The sequence below is a fragment of the Monodelphis domestica genome, chromosome 1 (genome assembly GCF_027887165.1).
Source record: "Monodelphis domestica isolate mMonDom1 chromosome 1, mMonDom1.pri, whole genome shotgun sequence".
In the NCBI taxonomy this organism is placed as follows: Eukaryota; Metazoa; Chordata; class Mammalia; order Didelphimorphia; family Didelphidae; genus Monodelphis; species Monodelphis domestica.
In genome coordinates, this window is record NC_077227.1 from 166,878,138 (window position 1) to 166,888,462 (window position 10,325).

A 10,325-nucleotide genomic window follows, 5' to 3' on the forward strand; every position below is an offset into this window, starting at 1 on the left:
GTTAAGGTTTGGGGCAGATCAAGGGAGACCAAGGAGAAGACCATGAGAGAACCATGAGAAGAGACAGAGCAGGCAGGTGACGGGGAAATGAGGAAGATACATGCAGGCTAGGCATCATGTGACCAAGTTACTTAGGAATGATTGTCTACTCTTCCTAATGAACTTTATTAAAAAAAAAAAAAAAATATATATATATATATATATATGTATATATGGGTAGAAGTATTATTATTTTTAATTATTACAATACCTTTTGTCAAGGTTATAGAGGTGAACCCTAGAGTTCCTGTTTTAATTGCATGAATGAGTAATAGCTCCTTAGGTAACAGAAGCTCAGTACTAATACTTTCTCCTCTTAGCAAAGATGTTTCTTCAAGCCTTGAAGCCTATTGAAAACCCATACTTGTACCTTGTAACAAAATATCACAATCTTTTTTTTTCAATGCCATAAATAAGCAGATATTAGTGTAATAATGTCAAACATTTCTTTTTTTTCTTTTTTTCTCTTTTTTTAAACATTTTATTTGGTTATTTCCAAACATTATTTATTGGAAACAAAGATCATTTTCTTTTCTTCCCTCCCCCACCCCTCCTCCCACCACCTCTCCCATAGCCCACGTGCGATTTCACTGGGTATCACATGTGTTTTTGACTCGAACCCATTTCCGTGTTGTTGGTATTTGCATTAGAGTGTTCATTTAGAGTCTCTCCTCAGTCATATCCCCTCAACCCCTGTAGTCAAGCAGTTGCTTTTCATCGGTATTTTTACTCCCACAGTTTATCCTCTGCTTGTGGATAGTGTTTTTAGATCCCTGCAGATTGTTCAGGGACATTGCAATGAAACTAATGGAGAAGTCCATTACCTTTGATTGTACCCCAGTGTATCAGTTTCTGTACACAATGTTTTCCTGGTTCTGCTCCTTTCGCTCTGCATCACTTCCTGGAGGTTGTTCCAGTCTCCATGGAATTCTTCCACTTTATTATTCCTTTGAGCACAATAGTATTCCATCAACAACATATACCACAATTTGTTCAGCCATTCCCCAATTGATGGGCATCCCCTCATTTTCCAATTTTTGGCCACCACAAAGAGCGCTGCTATGAATATTTTTTACATGTCTTTTTCCTTATCATCTCCTTGGGGTACAAACCCAGCAATGCTATGACTGGATCAAAGGGCAGACAGTCTTTTATTGCCTTTTGGGCATAGTTCCAATTTGTCCTCCAGAATGGTTGGATCACTTCACAACTCCACCAGCAATGAATTAGTGTCCCTACTTTGCCACATCCTCTCCAGCACTCATTACTTTCCATAGCTGTCATGTTAGCCATCAAACATTATTTCAAGTAGAAAAAAAGCTAATATATTCCGTCTTTTGCATTTCTCCCCATTTTTCATATATACTTGGGTACAACAATGTGCAAATTGCTTGACTTGTCAGCCATTTCTAATGCTAGTAAAGGAAAATATTTAAAAATAGATTGTGAAGGAGTAGAATATGGCCAGTTGGCAAAAAAACTAAAATGAAAAGTTCAGCCAGTATGAGTTAAAGGACTTTTTAGACTTTGGATTCTAGTGATATTTAGTTGAATGTAATTTCTTTTTAATATTCCTCCCCGGCAAGGTAGAAAATTCTTGAAAGATTATTATTAGTATATCACTAGTGAATCAAATCATTTACTTTTGTTTTGAGCCCCATTTTTAGAATGTTGTTTTATTTTGCTGCCTTCAAAGCAAATACAAATACAGTATTGTCTAGTGAACAGCAATTTTCCTTTGAGAATTTAGAATCTGTAAATGCCTTATAGGCAATCATTTATAAATGTTCAGTCCTTTCAGGTACACATAACTTTAGAAAATGGCCATGCAGCTTATGGGCATCTTCTAAAATTTGCCAATTTTGAATAATTTCTTGATAGCTTATATTCATGTTTCCAACTCTGGAACTTCAACGACTCTGTGATTTTCTTCACATACAGAGTGCGATCTCTCTATTCATCATGAATCATTATGATCTGTAGGCCTCCCTGTGCTAGGGGTCATCTTCAGGTTCTCTTGAGGCCACAAGGCTACCAATAAAACATGATTTGTGGATTATTACTCCCTCTTGATACAGGATTAGATTGTCCTTATTCTATAATTTGATGACATTTTCATGTTATTTGACTTAAATTCACTAACCTAAATCTAATATGCACTTGTCACAATTTTTTAAAAGCACCTACTAAATTCTGCACAAATAGGAAAGTCAAGAAAAGTATGTTTTGATTTTCAAACGTAAATGACATACTCTTAAGAAAAAAATGGTTCTGGAAAGTTGAATTTAAAGTTAAATAGATGAGATTGTAACCACCTGGTCTTTGTGTGAAATGATTTTTTTGGCTTAAGAACCTATGATATTTAATTATTTGATATTTGTTGTCTTTTCAGGATAGAACAAACAAATGTGAAATTTATTTTATTAATTTTTTATTTTTTAATTAATTTATTTAGTCAATTTAGAACATTATTCCTTGGTTCCAATAATCACATTATTTCCCTCCCTCCTCTTCACCCACCCTTACCGCAGCCAATGTGAAATTTCTTTGGGTATTACTTGTTTCCTTAATCCGAACCTATTTCCATGTTGTTGGTGTTTGCATTAGGATGTTCATTTAGAGTCTACCTCCCCAACCCGATCCCCATGACCCATGTATTCAAGAACTTGTTTTTCTTCTGTGTTTCTACTCCCACAGTTTTTCCTCTGAATGTGGATCGTGTTCTTTCTTGTAAATCCCTCAGAGTTGTTCAACTGTATTGGCACTAATGGAGAAATCCATTACATTCGATTGTACTACAGTGTATCAGTCTCTGTGTATAATGTTCTCCTGGTTCTGCTCCTCTCACTCTGCATCAATTACTGGAGGTCATTCCAGTTCCCATGGAATTTTTTAGCTTTTATACAATGCTCTTTGGGCATAGTTCAAAATTGCCCTGCAAAATGGTTGGATCAATTCACAACTCCACCAGCAATGCATTTATGTCCCAACTTTGCCACATCCCCTCCAACATTCATTACTTCCCTTTGCTATCATGTTAGCCAATCTGCTAGGTGTGAAGTGATACCTCAGAGTGGTTTTGATTTGCATTTCTCTGATTATAAGAGATTTAGAACACTTTTTCATGTGTTTATTAATAGTTTTGATTTCCTTAACTGAACATTGCCTGTTCATATCCCTTGCCCATTTATCAATTGGAGAATGGCTTGATTTTTTTCCCCTATTTTGTTGCTTCCCTTCTAATTTTGGATGCATTAGTTTTGTTTGTACAGAATCTTTTTAATTTGATATAATCAAAATTATTGATTTTACATTTTGTGGTTTTTTTCTAGCTCTTGCTTGGTTTTAAATTCTGTCCTTTCCCAAAGATCTGACATATATACTATTCTGTGTTTACCTAATTTGCTTATAGTTTCCTTCTTTATATTCAGGTCATTCACCCATTCTGAGTTCATCTTGGTGTAGGGTGTGAGATATTGATCCAAACCTAGTCTCTCCCTTACTGTCTTCCAATTTTCCCAGCAGTTTTTATCAAATAGTGGATTTTGGTCCCCAAAGCTGGGATCTTTGGGCTTATCATAGACTGTCTTGCTGAGGTCACTGTGAATTTCAAAACTACTCAACCCTGTTCAAACCATTCTTTAGAGGATGGGATTTGGCTATTTCCTGATCAATAACAATAGATATACTTGGAATGACAGAATCAGGTCTTGGAAATTACAACCTCCACCCTACTCAGGGTAATAGGATTTAGGAAGGACTGCAGCAAAGCTCAAGATTTAATTATTTGAGAATATGACCTTCAACAGACATGTGCAAAGGAAACAGACCTCTGGGAGGTCCTGGGTTAAGCTAGAGCCACCATTGGCACAGGTGAGACACAGGAAGTGAGGTAGAGGACAGCTGAGGAGTCTGGGAACTTCCTGTGTGGAGGAGAGTGTGGGAGTTGGAGCCTGGTGCTTGGAGTGGGGGCCCTCAGACCGTTTCTCCATTTTGGTCACGTGAGTGATAGGGACTGATCTCTTTTCTTTGCCTCGGCTATCCCAGGCCCAGCCTAAGCAGAGTGGGTATTTAAGCCCTATTCCCTTCTCTCCTCTCTCTCCTCTCTGTCTCTGTCTCTGTCTCTGTCTCTCTGTCTTTCTGTCTCTCTGTCTGTCTGTCTGTCTCTCTCTCTCTCTCTCTCTCTCTCTCTCTCTCTCTCTCTCTCTCTCTCTCTCTCTCTCTCTCTCTCTCTCTCTCTTTTTCCTTCTCTCTCTCTCCCCCCCTCTCTCTCCCCTTTCTTCCTCCTGTTAGTAATTAATTAAAAACTCCATAAAAGGTTGACTGCTGACTTGAGTTTTCATTTAGGAATTACATAGCTGAATTCCTTGGCGGCCTTAAATTAATATATATCGGTCTTTTAATATGATTTCCATATCACATTGTGGCTGACCACACAGGAGTCTAAAGAATTCTCTCAATAAACTTCTGAATTTTCTTGCTTTTTTACTCTACCTTCTCACCACTTAGTCCCTTTTAACAGCTAACTCGGCTTAAAGACACAGCTGCTAGAACAAGTGAGAATAAAAAACTTCTTCACTATTCTCTTTTCTCCTTAAGTTAAATTGGAATCAGCAGTTTTTCTTTTTCTTCCCTTTAATCTTAAGGGGAAGCTGGGTGGCTCAGTGGATTGAGAGCAAGGCCTAAAGACAGAAAGTCCTAGGTTCAAATCAGACCTCAGATACTTCCCAGCTGTGTGACTCTGATGTGACTTAGATGGAAAACAGCTGTTTTAAATCTTAGCAACAGGACCCTAAAGTCCTGGCTGGGAGAGCTGTTTCTAAATATCCTTTCCCTTAAGGAACAACTTCCTAGATTAGGGGGAAAAAGACAACCCTGTGGAAAGTTTTTTGCTTTGCCCTGCTCCCCATGTGTTTTGTGAAGACTGTTAGAGAAATAATTACAAAATATATATATATATAATGAGTACTACATTCTTTGACATTTATATGGCAGCTAAAGAATTAGGGGCATTGAGGAATGCACGATACCTCCAATTTTTTATATTAATATATACTGTCATTTTTGTACTCCTCAGTACTGTATTTAGAGATGCTCAAATAAAAAAATTGAGGATAAAATGCAAGCCCAATTAGAAGATCTAAAATGTTTCTTAAAGGATCAATTGGCAAACACCCACTCTACCAGAAACAGACCTGTTTCTGAACCTTTGAATGAGGAAATTTCCTTCCCTGAAATAGAGATTGAAAAAACTTTCCCTATAGCTTAGTTAACAGACTGCTTCTCTCGTATAGTGTAAATCTTGACTGAATTTAATCCCCAAAACCCTTCCCCTGCAATCCCAGTTTCTCATGTTCCCTCTCCTACAGAAAACCAAATTCCAACGCAAAGGAGATCTGGTCCTCCTAGAGAAACCTGTCCTTGTCAAACTGACCCACAGGTACAAAATTCAACTAGAGGCCTGTTTCCTCTAAGAGAAGTACCTGAAATAGGACGGAATGGGGATGTGGTGACTTTAAGACATAGGATACCGTTTACTCCCCAAGAAATAAATGAATTTACACGAAATATCCCCACATATGAACAAGATCCCTTTCTAGTAACAAAAAAGATGGGAGACATATTTTTTCAGTATAATCCGCCTTACAAAGACATTGAGAACTTGCTACAGGCTTTTTTAACTGAATGTGAAAAAAAAAAATTGCTCATGTCAACAAAACCCGGGGGCTTAATGCAGCACATTGGCCATCTCAGGATCCCGAATGAGACTATAACAATCCTGAGGATTATCTACAACTATACCGTTGTAGAGAGGCCGTCCTTACGGCAATGAAGGAATGTGCAGACAATACAGATAAGTGGATGGAACTTGAAAAAATTAAGCAAAAGGAGGAAGAAACACCCTCCAGATTCATGGATAGAATAATCGATTTTGGGGAACAGATACCTGGATTGGGACCTAACTAAAGAAACTAGCTTAAGAGAAGTTAGAAGGATCATCACTTACCCCAAGTCTATTCCTCTGATCCTCCTTTCTGTCTCTTAGCCAGTACCAAATTGTTTTGATGACCACTGCTTTATAGTATACTTTGAGATCTGAGACTGCAAGTCCTCCTATCTCCTCCTTTTTTATTTCCCTGGATATCCTTGATTTTTATTCTTCCAAATGAGCTTTCTTATGGTTTTTTCTAATTCAGTAAAAAAGGTTTTTGGTAGTTCAATGGATATGGCACTAAATAAGTAAATAAGTTTGGTTAGGATTGTTATTTTTTATTATGTTAGCTCGTCCTACCCAGAAGCAATTGATGTTTACCCAATTGTTTAGATCTAGTTTTAATTGTGTGGAGAGTGTTTTGTAGTTGTGTTCATATAGTTCCTATGTTTGTCTTGACAGATTCCTAAGTATTTTATATTGTTGAGGGTAATTTGAAATGGAATTTCTCTTTCTAATTATTGCTGCTCAGATGTGTTGCAAATATATAGAAATGCTGATGACTTATGTAGGCTTATTTTGTATCCTGCAACTTTGCTAAAGTTGTTGATTATTTCGACTAGCTTTTTGTTTGATTTTCTAGGACTCTTCGTCGACCATCAACCATCTGCAAAGAGTGATAGCTTGGTCTCCTGATTGCCTATTTTAATACCTACAATTTCTTTTTCTTCTATTATTGCTATAGGTAGTGTTTCTAGTACAATGTTAAATAATTGAGGTGATAATGGGCATCCTTGTTTCACTCCTGATCTTATTGGGAAGGCCTCTAGTTTATCCCCATTGCAGATGATGTTTGCTGATGGTTTTAGATATATACTGTTTTTTATTTTTAGGAAAGGCCCTTCTATTCCTATACTTTCTAGTGTTTTCTATAGGGATGGGTGTTGTATTTTATCAAAGGCTTTTTCTGCATCTATTGAGATAATCATGTGATTTTTTTCGGTTTCCTTGTTAATATGGTCAGTTATGTGGATGGTTTTCCTAATATTGAACCATCCTAGCATTCCTTGTATGAATCATGCCTTGTCATAGTGAATAACCTTCCTGATCATTTGCTGGAATCTTTTTGCTAGTATCCTATTTAAGATTTTTGCATCTATAGTTTTCATTCTCTGTTTTTTACCTTCCTGGCTTTGGAATCAGTACTATATTTTTGTCATAAAATGAATTTAGTAGAACTCCTCCTTTGCTTAATCTGTCAAATAGTTTGTATAATATTGGGATTAGTTGTTCTTTGAATGTTTGATAGAATTCATTTGTGAATCCATGTGGACCTGGGGATTTTTTCTTAGGGAGTTCTTTGATGGCTTGTTCAATTTCTTTTTCTGATATGGGGTTTTTTAGGTAATCTATTTCTTCCTCTGTTGATCTAGGCAATTTCTATTTTTGTAAATATTCATCCATATCACCTAAATTGCCATATTTATTGCTATATAATTGGGTATAATAGTTTTTAATGATTGCCTTAATTTCCTCTTCATTAGAGGTGAGGTCAACCTTTTCATCTTCAATATTCTCAATTTGGTTTTCTTCTTTCCTTTTTTAAATTAGATTGACCAGTACTTTGTCTATTTTATTTGTCTTTTCAAAATACCAGCTTCTTATCTTATTTATTAAATCAATAGTTTTTTGACTTCCAATTTTATTAATTTCTCCTTTAATTTTTAGGATCTCTAATTTAGTCTTCATCTCAGAATTTTTAATTTGTTCACTTTCTAGTTTTTTAATTTGCATGCTGAATTCATTGAACTCTGCCTACTCTAGTTTGTAAATATATATAACAGTTAAATTAATTTCTCTACTAAAAGTATTATATTTTTAGAGGTTTATTGAAGATTATTAGAATTAAGAAATATAGAAATACAAAATAAGTAAAGCACGTGCAACCTACTCACTACATCTTGCCTGCCCAGTAGAGAGATGCATGTGCTTAGAAAGCAGAAGCAGAGAGACCAAGTAGGCTGTACAGTTGGTTTAAATACCCATTTTGTTCTCGGCCCAGGTGGAGATCTCAGATGAGATTATAGGGCATTCTGGGAAGTGCCAAGGACTTCTGGGGATTGAAGATTAGGGTTCAAATCTCCATTTTTAAATTTCACCACTTGATTGTTATTGGGAAAAGCTTCCCCAAAAAGGATCATGAAAACATAATCAACTTAAAGATTACTATAATTTTGAGGATAAGAGGAAAAGAACAAAACCAATAATTGCTAGACACATTGAGAAAAAAACAGGGGAAAGTCCCCTTTGGCATGAAAGTATATATACAAATAAATGTTTAGTCAACCACACCCAAAGTTCATTCTTGATCCTCTCGTACAGCTTTTGGTCTGGAGGCATCTTTATGGTGTCTTCTCCAAATAGTTCAGTTTCTGGATTCGGAGAGGTAGCACGTTTCTTAACCTAAAATTCTTCTCAAAGGGGATTTAAGCTTTAAAATTTAAAATAATAATATTTTTTACATTCCCCCTTGAAGAGGGTGATTGAAAAACACAGGGATCATTGAGAGATGCATGGCTGAGTTATGAATTATATGAATCAATTGGTAAGAGAAATTAAAAAGATATTAGAAAAATCCCAATAAAAAGATTTCTGGATGAAAATATAGACTATCAAAATCTTATATGTAAAAATTCCAAGAAAAGGAAAAATAAATCTATAACAGGTCCTTGAATCAATGCCCAGTTAAAATGATATAAGCAAGTAAGCGTTTACCCAGTCAGTAGCCAGGACTATAGAAAGTTTGCCACACTATGAAGGACAGAAAAGGGACTAGATTATAGGAGCCAAGTTTGGGATACTCTTCTGTAAGTATTTTTACAACGAGTGTGAAGGCCTACGTCTTAACTTACACCTTTAGTGTCGAAACCTTGAGTTTTCATGCTAGGTTCAAGTCCTTTGTATTGGCTTAGAAGGGCATCAATCCTACTTGGATTGGTTTATTTGTTGACCTATGTGCTCTTTTGGCACAATTCAGGTTTAGCTTTTCTTCTTTGGCCCTTTTAAATGGCTCTTTTGTATATTTTGTCCTGGAATCAGACAGAATCATTAAGCAAAGTCCCATAAATTTTTTTTAAACAATTAGTGGCATCATTTTTATAGTCTCAAGCTTTTGGGGCATGCATTGACATTATAGCAAATGTATTTTAAAATTATATTACTGCAAAATCAAAAAGTTAATGAATATCTTAATACTGGTAACGTGCTTCAAATATAAAAACGGAAATAGTGTAGCACATGCAAGAAAAATATAATAAGAGTTTTTAAAATAAAAATATACCTTATAATCATTGACACACTGTGTCAGCTAAGGAAATATAGAATATAAGGCTTTCTCACCAAAAATGAGATCCATTTCCTCTTCATGCCTGGCCATGATCCACTGTGAGTGCAAGCAAATGAATTTCACAAGGTAACAGTATTTTTTTAAATAAAGAACAGTAGTGCAAATATGTAGGTATCAATATCTCAAAATTCTCAATAGCTTGATTAATTACAATAGCAAACACTCTTATCATTTTTTACATGAGTCTGCTATATGACATTTAAAGAAAATGGATATTTGTCACAAGTTTTTAGGTATAGCAATGTTTCAACCTTGGCAAACATTTTTAAACAAAGTAAAACTTATTTTTCGGTTTTGAACATCATCAAGAATTCTAGATATCATTACAAAAAATGTGGCAGAGGTGTCTAGGAAAAACCCAAACCTCTGTACTGTTGATGTTGCGTAAAGTGAGCTGAAGTTATAAATGAGATATGCTCCTCTGTGGGGAATCTTTCAGGGGTACTATATGCCCTGGGTCTTCCCAGCTTTCATTCATATTTTTATAAATGTGGGAGGTGGGGATTATAATTGTATTTCACTTCAGCTACTAAAATGTGCTTACCTCCTGTTAGGCGCAGGCAAAATGACCAGAGATTGTTAAGAAAAATTCTAAAAATCATGTCCAAAGACCCCTTAAAATAAATTTGAAATATTTAGCTCATTAAATTTTCCGAAGGTTGTTAGACAATTGTAACAATTTTCTGATGGAGTCCGTCCATCATCTATGTGACAATTTACAAAGTCAAAAATAGAAAAGCTGTTTTTATATGGGCTTACTCAATAATATTTTTTCAGTAAAGGTATAGGGGGAAAGCAATATAATTTAACAGTAGTTAAAACCCAGTACATTAAAATGATTCAGTGTAACAGAATAGTATTGAATGCAGTAATATGTGAACTTAAAATCACAAAGTTAAATCTTAAACAAAACAATCAGTAAAATGCAATAGAATACAGAGATTTTAA